The following is a 5406-nucleotide window of genomic DNA, read 5'->3' as shown; positions in this document are numbered from 1 at the left end:
TTTCCCCCACTCTCCCTACAACTGGACTTATTCACAGCGGAGAGAAGGTGTAACTCAAGACGGGGGAGATCATGGCATGAAATATTCAACAGGTTTCTGCTGTATCATGAACAAAGAGAATGAAGACACAAGGCCGCCTCTGTGTGCCTGCACGACAAGATCTCCGACTGAACCCAAGAAGCCAGAACAGTGTTTACAATCTAATCCTTATCTTTATTACAAACTGTGCTCTTTTAAACAAAAAAAAGAAATCTGGCCCAATTTATATATTTTTATATCTATATTTTAGTATATAAAGATATATTGTGTACAGAAATGAAGGTCACTGGGGCAGTACCCTTTCAAAAAGTACACAATTTGGACCTAAATGATGCATATTAGTACCTCAGAGGTACAGATTGGTGAATCAAAAGTACATATCTGTGAATAAATTATACATATTAGGACTTTTTCAAAGGTCCTTTCTAATGCATGCATTTATAACATTTGCATTTGGCAATCACTTTTATTCAAAGTAATTTACAGTCCATTCAAGGTATACAGGTGAAAACATTAATAAAACAATTTAAACTGGTACTAAATATAAAGTGGTTATCAAACTGGTTTGTTTAAATGGTTTTAAGGGAAGTTCAGAGCGCTTGGCCTGTCAGACTGGTAAACCAATTAAACACAAAGCAGACCATGTTGGGAAACCAGCTAAACAAGTACATCATAGGGTTTTGGGGGTGGGTTTCTTTCGATGTGGACCGATATGCAACCATCCAGAAAAGCCCAACAAACCACATAACAACATCCTGGCAAGCACTCACAGCAATGAGTTTAAAGCAGCGACCCAAATGGGATTCAGTATGTGAAACCCAAGTCCGAATAAGACGGACTGTTCTGGTTAACGGCGTTTAAATCTTCCCAACACAAAGCTAATCCTTCACTTACTGTAAACTGTGTCATGGGAACAGGAGTTTAGTAACAAGACTACAAGAGGTTTTTTGTGTCAATGAAGTCTCTGTAAACACAATGACATATCCACATCTCACAAAGCTGGAGTGTCAGTGCTGCCAAACTGCACGACAGCATTGGGATTGATGGACTCACACTCAGGTTACAGACTTCAGTGTCAGGGTTTGCTCCAGTTTCAGTTTGTTGAACATGCAGCTAAGACTGATGCTGGCTTACCTCAATGACATTCCTGAACCTGTTCTCACACCGGGCTTCAGACGGACTACAGCGATATAAGAGAATTGTTTCGGTTGTTGTGTCTCTAAATGATGTATACCTGCCCTCGGCATGTACCTGAATGAGAGATGTTGAATAATATAAGGAATCAAAATGGGCAAACATAAGATTCAGACTTTAATCACCTGTAGAAATATTAAAGATGATCTAAAATGATCTGTAAGTACTGTGACAGTCAGAAGACATCCGACTAAAGCTAAGCTGTTTGCAAGAAGCCCTCATAAAGCAGCATTGTTGAAATAAAGACATGTGCAGAATGACATCAACTGGCCCAAAGAAAAATGGCGTAAGATTTCGTGACCTGATGAGAGTAAAATTGTTCTTTGAGGGTGTAGTGGTTAAAGACAAAATCTCAGGTGACCCCCGGGTAGTGAATTCATGCCATGGTACAGTGTAAAGGGATGGGTTTCATACTACCATGTTGAGCCTATTTATCGCATACAAGGGAACATGTATCAGTTTGAATACATCAATCAGAATACTTGAAGAGATTATGTTGCCCTTTTTCAGAAGAGGAAATGCCCCTAAAATGGGTGTTTCAATAAAACAACAACCCCAAATACACAAGCAAGAGGGCAAAATCTTGGTTTCAGAAGAATTGAGATTATGGAGTGGTCAGCTCTATCCCTTGATCTCTTCCCTGTTGAAAACTTGTGGGGTGACATCTGAAGCAAAACCTTAAAATTAACATGAACTGTGCCATGGGCTGAAATACCCGTTTCTGGGTGCGAAGTTGGTTAACTTGATTTGACACAGATGTGTAGCAGTTTTCAACAACAATTGTTATGCAAATATTAGTCATTTAATATGGTAAATGGTAAATGGACTCCATTTATATAGCGCTTTCATAGCCAATGGCCGTCCAAAGCGCTTTACAATTTGCCTCACATTCACCCACTCACATCCACATTCATACACCGACATAATAGTTAAATCTTAAGAAATGTCTTTAATTTTAAGTGTCAAGAGTGAAATTTGTTGACACTGCTATTTTTTTAACACCCAAGGCTTGATCATTTTGTTAATACTTTGATTTGGAATTGAATGATGTTTTCAATGCATTTGAAATATGGAAATACACTCTATTTATAACATTTTTGCACTTTATTCACTTATAATTCACTTTATTAGTACACAGATTTTTTATACACAACTGTATTAAACTATATTTTGTTATGTTATTTCTACACTGTAAAGTTGGTTTAATAAGTTACCTGGTTTCCTTAAATTTTGAGTTATTTCGACTTAAAATATTATTTGACAACATTATTTTACAACTTTCTAATATTTTTAAGTTAAGTGTTCTCAACATTTTAAGGCACAGGTAATTTACTTTTTAAGTTGAACCAAGAAAACTTTACAGTACTGCAGTCTTAGTCACAAATATGGATGTAGGCGATCTGTTCTTGCTGGAAAAAAGCAACAAGAGAAACAGATGCTTCTGAGTATTTGAATGTTTAAAAAATGAATTGGGAGAAGCCATCTTCCTCTGTTGAGGGATCTTTTGAAGACAAATCCATACTTCCTTCTGAATCCGTATCAGTTTCAAAGCATCCTGGACATCGTGAAAGAGTACATCAGCAAGAGCCAAACAGCATTCAGGAATCCGCTCAGCTCCAGAGACCATCTACAGTATGTTTTATCGCTCTAAGGTTTTGAGAGTTAAATGAAGACAGAATTTTCATTTCTAAGTCAAAGAATAAAGGTGGCATAGAAGTAGAATGAAACATCATAAATATAATAATATGACTTAATATGCCCTAAACCCAAGCGAAAATGGATAAATAAACAGAAACATTTGAGAAAACAATTAATAAAACAACAAAAAAGATGTGCCGTTTAAGTGAATGGGAAGGACTGGCGTATCATACTCTGTTAGACTTTTTATTGTATATATGCGGTAACTCACTGTCAACGTTTGGCCAGTGAGTTACTGTAACTGCCTCATTACAGTACCATAACTGTACATGTTTTTTACAGTATGATGCCCTTACCGCAGTTCCATTTTACATAATACCCCTACTGTAACTTAGTTTTAAATAATATATTGCCTTAAAGGGGAATCAAACCCAGGTCGCCCGTGCCACAAAGTCACTTGATGAATGTTACTCACTACACTCCCCAAGTAGCGTACAGCAAAATTTATGTAAAAGAAAAAAGATTACACCCTCCTCCTCTAGTTCACGCCTGCGAGCGAACACTGGCCCAATATTGGTCACTCTCCCGTTTCCTCTTTCTGGTCTCCTCAGACAAAACCTTGGGTTTTGTTAGTTAAAAGCATAACAAATAAAATGTATTTCATTTCATAGAGATATTTTATTTTTCCATTTAATATGCTTCTATAACACTGTTTTATTCAGCTACAGTAGCACTACTGCTGTTGTTTTACAGCAGTCTACCGCAAATTCAAAAAATACAGTAAAGCACGGTAAATTAAATGTAAATACCTATAATGCAATGCATATTACAGTAATGAACTGGAAAAGAAAATGATGGTATTTTACTGGCCATTTTGTGGTAAGTAACTGTAGAAATTACAGTTAAGTCTAACAGTTGCATGCATATGCATATCGCATGATTTTCACACTTTGTGCTATACGCATCTGCGTGAGACTGGGTAGGATGAAAGCAGTACTTATGTTTAAACCAGAGTCAGTGAGTTAAACTTCAATTTGTACCCATCTGAATCATGAACAAATTGTTCCCTTAGATTTGAGCTCTGGATCAACTGGTTAATTGAAAAGAAGCAGTTCAAAGGAATGTTTCATTCTGTGATCTGAACCTTAACTTCGGCTCACTAACTTCATCATCTTTACAGCTCACCGGAGGGGAAGATTGTCAGTGACTAAAGACTTCAGTTTCAGTCTCTTCCTTACACAAAATTATTGACCTTAGAAGGCTTTAAACACAGCATCTTTCTGACTATATTTGTAGAGCGTTTTCATGTTATTTTTGGAGCTTAACAGACATGACCCTTCTCTCAAAAACAACTGCATGAAGATGCGTTATTTTTTGTGTTTTAGTTACATCTAACTTACCCACCAGTTTGACCAGGCTGAAAGACCAGGTCGACTAGCTTTGCCATGCTAGAAGGACCAGTGTAAACCAGTTATTTCCATCTTAAAATTGCTACCACCAGGCAAGCTGCCAGCCTGGTCTAGCTGGTGGGTCAACTTGTCTTTCAGCCTGACCAACTAAGACTAGCTTGACCTGCTAAAATAGTGGCCAAAAACCCTCTAAACTCAGCTTGTTACACTCTAAAAATGATGGGATACTTTTAAACCAGGGATGGGTTAAAAACAGACCAGTCCAGCCCGCTGGGCTTTAATTTAACCAGTATACTACTCTGTCAGACTTTTTATTGTATATATGCGGTAACGTGTTGCCAGTGAGTTACTGTAACTGCCCCATTACACTGCAAAATCCTGGGAGTTAAATTAACACTGCTCAGTGTTTATATAGGTCCACTCTCCAGAGTGTTAAAAAAGTAACACCGGAGAGAGTTAAAAGCTACAATCTGTGACTTTATCCTCTCTATCACCATCTCTGTTTGAAACCTAAAATTGCATTTTACATCTTACTTTTACATCCTACTTGGGTTATTTTCTTAACTTAGGTTTAGATGTTGGTTGTTTCATTTAAAGTCACCATTTTTGTGATCAGTGGTTGTTTTAGTAGGACTTGACTCTTGACTATTAGCTTGTTAGTTTTTTCTAACTGCTATATCTTAGTGTGTTTAAAACACATTGTTATAGCAAAGAAAAAGTTATTGTGTGATTGAATATTGATGATTAAAACAAAATGTCAAACATCATCATTTAATGAACAGATTTATTAATATAGTTTCCCCCCTCATCAGAAGCATCATTTTCAATTAATAATAAATGACTACAGTTCAAGGTCCAGAACTCTCATAGCAGTTTGACATTTTAAAAGACTTTGATAGTGTGCACAAAAACATTAACCGCTGAACAATTTAGACACAAAGACATCAAGAATCGGAGTACGAATCTCAACAATGGTGACAAAGAATATGGTAAAAAAGTTCTTTATTTATTCATGCCGCAGTGCATTCTGGGAGTTCTGGATGATGTTTGTAATTTGTTAATACCCAGCATGCATTGCAGCATGAAGCTTTTCATTTTACTGTCACCATCATTGTGATTTATACTC

The sequence above is a fragment of the Misgurnus anguillicaudatus genome, chromosome 12 (assembly GCF_027580225.2).
Source record: "Misgurnus anguillicaudatus chromosome 12, ASM2758022v2, whole genome shotgun sequence".
In the NCBI taxonomy this organism is placed as follows: Eukaryota; Metazoa; Chordata; class Actinopteri; order Cypriniformes; family Cobitidae; genus Misgurnus; species Misgurnus anguillicaudatus.
This window is presented reverse-complemented; position numbering follows the sequence as displayed.